Here is a 6000-nt window from a genome sequence, read left to right as displayed (position 1 = left end):
AAATCCAGAACTCGTACGAACGTCACTGTCACTGATTTTGTTTTTTTTTCAGTGAAGTTTGTACTCGAAAACGGCCCCACGTTGGGCGCCACGTATAGTTGGGCTTCGTTCCGAGTTTTTATTGAAAAAAAAACGATTGGTGGTAAAATAAAAGTATAATCCGTACACAAAAACACAATACAATATATACTAGGGAGCTTAAGCACAGGCACGCGAGCGACGCGGGCGTCCGTCAACAACCGGAGCGAATGCGTCGTGCTCTGTCGGCTCTCCGCGCGCGCCGCAAAAGCTGCGCGGCTGTTCCACTTTTAATTTCGGTAGCGAGCCGGCGCGCGTCTTAACCTAGAGGGGCGCGGAGGGGCAATAGACAAGGTCCGCGCTACAACATTGGATTTTTTTTTGCGTAGGTGTATCTTCCCAATGAATGACTATTAATTTAAATAAAAAAAGGTGCGATATTTTTTTATCCCAAAGACGATCGGTGACGTGTGCATAGAGCATGAACGCGACGATTGATGGGCGATCGCCTCTGATTTATATCGCGACGGCTGAGGATGAGGAATTCGCAATAATGAACCAAGTTTCCGAGCACCGCCGAGGAATCCGAACGGACGTGGAGAGATTTTTCAAATCATTACGATATTTTTTACGTTCATAGCTTTGCAGCATTTGCTAGGCGTCGGATAAACCATACAAATTGGCAATAACTTACCCATGGGTAGACGTGTATGAAGAATTATGGAATCGCGAGACACAAGCAATATTGTCTTGAATGTGATCGCACCAACTTTTTTACCTAACTTTAAGATGTACATATACACAGGTACCTTCTTACTGTAATCACCGAGATTGAAGTCAAAGAAATAGAATGCAATAATTTTTATTGTAGTTTCCTTTATCCCAAATTCTCGTGCAAATGTACCTAATGAAAATGAACAAGACCACCACTTTGTAACTGAACTATTTTGGAAACATGTACTTGAAAGTCTTTGAAATCTTGTCATATTACCAAGTCTTGGCGCCGCTCGTTACAATATTCTCCCATATGTTTCCCCATAAAATGCTAGTAGGCAAATTGCACCGGGCATTTGACGTGGGCCGTAAATTTGCACGCTCCATCAACTTCGCAGTGATGTCTGATATGCATCAATAGTCTTCTAATGGTATGTTGCAGGGAAATATCAGTTTTTTAAGACGTGCTACAAAGTGACAAGGAAGAGGCGCTTCAAAGGCTTTCCCTACTACGTTTTGTTTCGCACTATTTTTTAGCAAAACTCGTCAAGATTCTGCGGATTGAAACTAGATCAGGCGACATTGACGTGGATTACAGTTTTAACCCGCCTATTATAGTTCGGCCATTCAGAGAATGCGTTCCTGACACGTCGCGATTGAACTGACGACGTAACTTTGCAATGGCGTTGCAGTTACGATAAAAATATTTTTGCTGGTTGTTTACCGTTTTAACAATTGAGGAGCATTAAAACAACATTATTATATCAATAATCAATGAATGTAGTTACGTCGTCAGTTCAATCGCGACGTGTCAGGAACGCATTCTCTGAATGGCCGAACTATAGCAGTTACAGTACCTAATGATATACTCGTAGCAACAACAACCACAGGCGTCGATCAGGAAGCAGTTCCCAGAGTTCGGAGAAGACATAATTATCCTCGCGTTAGTGTTCAAAGTGCTGATATTTGCGGTCATCCCCGCTAGCCGCTAGCAACCGCTAGGTATAGCTTGCAGCTGTAAACAGGACTGCCGTTTAGCTTAGACACCGTTCTGCATGGTTGGTGTCTAAATGTCTTAGTCCTAAAGAAAAATTAATATGAGCGGCCTACAGTAAATAAGCTTAATGTCGCAAGTTCACCCAAAAACTATTGAATGGATTTTGGATGCAACTTTACAAAACTAAGTACTCGTATAATATAGCTAGCCATCGAGGCTACACAAGTAATTTTGTCTGTGAAGTCTGAAAGCGTTATTAATCTATTTTTATTTTATTTATTTGTCATGTGTCTGTAGTCGTTGTCATGTGGACAAGGAAAACGGGCCTTCCAAACAATACGACTGTAAAAAGCCATAAAATTCCCATGAATTTAAAGCGTTGTTTCAGTGAGTTACTCATTACCATTCGTGAGCTAAGTCTAGCCTAGCGGGTTATGTCTAGGAGTGCCGCCGGGTCAACTGCGTGTGACCCGCGATTTTAGTTAGGTCATCGTCGGGCGCAACGCACAAAAGCCAAATCCGTTAAATCTTGTACTTATTTAAATTGATTAATTAATTTATTGCCTAACAGCCTTACTACAGGTGAATTAAAAATAAGTAATACTTAAGGGCTGCTTAAGAAAATTCTTACTTATAAAAGTTGCTTAAGCATGTCTTAACGAACATTTAATCAATGCTTAAGACTTTAAGTAGTGATTAGCTAAAACGTTGCTTAGAAGGTGATTAGAGATTTTATAAGTAAGGGGGATAGAGTTTAGAATAATTTTAAAGAAGGTATTAAGTGTCATTAAAAAGTTACGACGCGAAATAACGCTGTTTTACGATTCAACTACTGAGTTGAAATTAACACTTAGCTCAGAAGTAAGTAGTGCTGTCCACTTGGGAGGTCTATTATAGCAGGACCGTAAGGACGTAAAGAGGTTGCTCTCACAGAGGTTGTTACTAAACAAATGCAAAGTAGTCTTCGCTTAACTTTCCAAAGGTTTCTGGCGTGAAGACACGGAATATTGATAAAGCTTTTTACTAAGTATTGGCTTTTGGTTAAAGGGAGCACAGAATCGACAAGCGCTAGCTCTAGAAATAGATTTGTTTTTTTTTCTTAGCCCTTATTGTCCCACTGCTGGGCAAAGACCTCCCCATTTTGTCTCCGCACGTGGTAGGCCCCGGAAGAGATTTGATTTATTAAAGTATTTTTAATTAAAAGTTCTAAACTAAAACTCATTAAGTTTTACTGAAAAAAACGGGTTTTAAAAATATTATAACAATTATTCTTTTTTTATACATAAAAATGTAAACCACCCGGAAACTTAAAACCGTTAAAATTTATTTACCATAAGTAATTGACTACACGGCAGAATTTATTTGGTGAAATGTTTAAATTACAAAAATAGAATAAAGATGAGCCTTTTTGAACTTTCACGGGCAAAATTGTAGCGATATAACTTGATAACCATTGGCGGATTTCGTTCGCTCAAAGTCATACTGGATTCTTATTGGAGCAATTTCTAACGGGGCTTCCGCAGCTGCATTCACTCGCGTCCCTCCGCCCGCACGCAAAGCGCCATCTTCAAACCGGTCAGTCCACCGCGAACTACCGTGGGGGTAACGTTGTTGTTGCAACGATTCACGCAAATTATCTAAACCGGACCAACCGTACCGGTATACACTATAATAAATATAAAATAACTATTATAATTGAAAATCAGTGTCAAGTTAATTGATGAAGTGCTAGACTGAATCTGCAGTTCGCGAATATAGTGCAACCTGTGATTTGATCTCGCGATCTCCGTGGCTGCATTTCTTTGGTGGTGTGAGCTTGCTGAAGTGTAAAAAGGTAAGTTTTTATGTTATTATGATCGGTAGAATGTGCCGGTCGGGTGGCCGGGCCGGGCGGCGCGCCGCTGGGGGAGCGTGCGGCTCCCGCGAATCGATTGTCCCGCCATGGGATGGGTAGGTATGGCGGGGACCGGGAGCACTAGGGCTGCACACCCTCGCTCTCTCGTGCCCGCCACTCGGCGTATTGTCGTTTCATGTGGTGATCTTGAACTAGCTAGACATGGCGCGCCGGTTTTGTTATGTGCATGAATTATTTATAAACATTCTTCTGTACACCGCGCCGCAGTTGTTTTTTCAGCTGCAACCAGGTGGGTAAACTTATCTACGTGGATGAAGTCGACAACGTGTATGTTATGATGTTTCACCCTACCCTCACAACATAACATAATCTCAAGCTCATCTTGGAATCTTGTTGTAATTAATATTCTAAGCAGATTGTTGGACCCATTATATGTTGTATTTTGTCATTGCAATCTGGTCTCATCATTGTATTTTCAAGATTAGTATGATTTGATAGTAATTTTGTACCTTAAAACAGGTAAGAAATGTCATGGAATCCAATCACTAAAATAATACGAAGAAGAACAATTACCTATACCTACATATTAACATTTTATTTGTGATGAATGCTCGATTTATGTAAAAGAATTAACTTCGATGCTGGTGCTTTGAGCTTCCTCGCGGAATATTCTATAACCGGAATAATATTTTTCCCTCTCTACTTAGGTTGCCCTGAATTTGTTCATCGACAGGAAAATATTTGTTTAGGAATTTGAAGTAATAAAACGATGCTTCGGAATAGTTTCAAACTTGGATAATTATGATTCACTTTATCCTTGTGATGACCAAACGTTGAAAAAATACCTAATATCAATGACTTTATTCACGGGTCAGATTTTACAACGCCAGAGGTCATTGACTTTGTGGCAATGATGAATTCTTAGGTAACTTAGGTTTCATGAAAGACAATTTTGCTAAGCCTTCTCTCACGCCAATAAAAAAGCAAAACATGTAATGAAATAGGTACCGAAATAAGTTCAATTTTTTTCTATGTAGGTCTTTCCTAAGTACCTACCTACACCTTTTCTGTTTTCTGAATGTACTTACAGCCGAATTCCAATAAGAGGTTACACATGCTAAGAACTGAATTCACGACAAAAGAATAAAAGCTATTTGATATAATACTCAACTCACAAACACTGTATATCAAAGTATAGCTGTGAAAGTAAATGACATACAGTGTATAATCAGTTTAATAACCACACACAAGTAGGTATTAATCATATTATTCACCAATGAATTATTAATAGGACGTTCTTCTACATGTTATTTCTATACTTTCGTTTTTGAATAATTCATGGCGAATGCGACGATATTACGTATGGCTAAATGTTCATTTCATTAGGACTTAAATCAGTGTTCGAATAGTTCCAATAGGTATTTGATCCTTATTTCCGCGCAACGAATGATTTGAGAAGAATGGAATGTTACTCAGCTGTAGGAAAAATAAATAAGCGTAAACAATATTGATTTGTCTATAGCATTATTAAATTGTGAGTTCCGTGAAGGAGTCACAAATTGTTAAAAATAGGCTATGGAAATAAGTTTAAATAATCAAAAATGTATGAAGTAACAAATGTAAATGTTTTTTTCTTTCGATATGCTCCTAACAAAGTAATCTCGTACCCTCACACTATCCGCTAAGTTATGAAGGTCATAAAGCATGATTTCGTTGACGTTTGTATTGGCTTATCTGCAGCTCGGAATCATTAATCACAGGGATTTAACCAGTCTAGCCTGGATATACGTCAGAGCCAAATCTTTCGCTTCAAGAACAAAAAAATCCAAATTAAAACGAAGAGTCTATATCCTTCGACCATGCTTTGAACTCTTCAACGAAATTTTGGGTACGTGCAATTACATATTCTTATCCTTACCTTGCGTACTCATAAATTAGGTTGAACATCGAAATATCAATTAATTCCCAATCTTCAAATTCCACGGCGACTGCACACTCAAAATTGCAGTGTCCAAGAATTCTAATGATCGCTTACAGAAACGCAACATTTCCGCTGACGTGACTACAAGTCGGTAACAAAGATGCCACATTTTTATTAAATTACCGTTGCGTGTACACAAATTATTTGAACAGACACGAAATGGCTGAGCTGACTAATAAATGGTCAGAGAAATTGAGCTCGGATCTAGCCTGTGTGATTTACGGGCGTCTAGCGCACGCGCAGAATCAGACCGCGGCGCGTGAGCATGTCCTCGCGGCTTGTATCAAGTGTCCATCTGACGTGTTCACACCTCATTACCGCCGGGAGACGCACGGACGATGCTACACTTGACACTAGTTTTTGTGTCTAGACCGAAACAATTAAACATGACTAAACGTTTGTTGACAGCCACAATTAATCCAGACCAATTACTAG

General features: G+C 39.4%; 1 protein-coding gene across 1 annotated transcript in view; it reads left to right on the top strand.

The window, feature by feature from the left end:
• Positions 1–3309: 3309 nt before the first annotated feature.
• LOC124633193 (protein singed) overlaps positions 3310–6000 on the top strand; it is a 43015-nt gene continuing 40324 nt past the window's right edge. Inside the window, exon 1 of the mRNA XM_047168344.1 lies at positions 3310–3563. The gene's annotated coding sequence lies outside the window, so the exon portion shown is untranslated. The remainder of the gene's footprint in view (positions 3564–6000) is intronic.

Source organism: Helicoverpa zea, chromosome 9, assembly GCF_022581195.2.
Source record: "Helicoverpa zea isolate HzStark_Cry1AcR chromosome 9, ilHelZeax1.1, whole genome shotgun sequence".
NCBI classification, from domain to species: Eukaryota; Metazoa; Arthropoda; class Insecta; order Lepidoptera; family Noctuidae; genus Helicoverpa; species Helicoverpa zea.
Note: the sequence above shows the minus strand (reverse complement) of the source record. Positions and strands in the feature narration are given on the sequence as shown.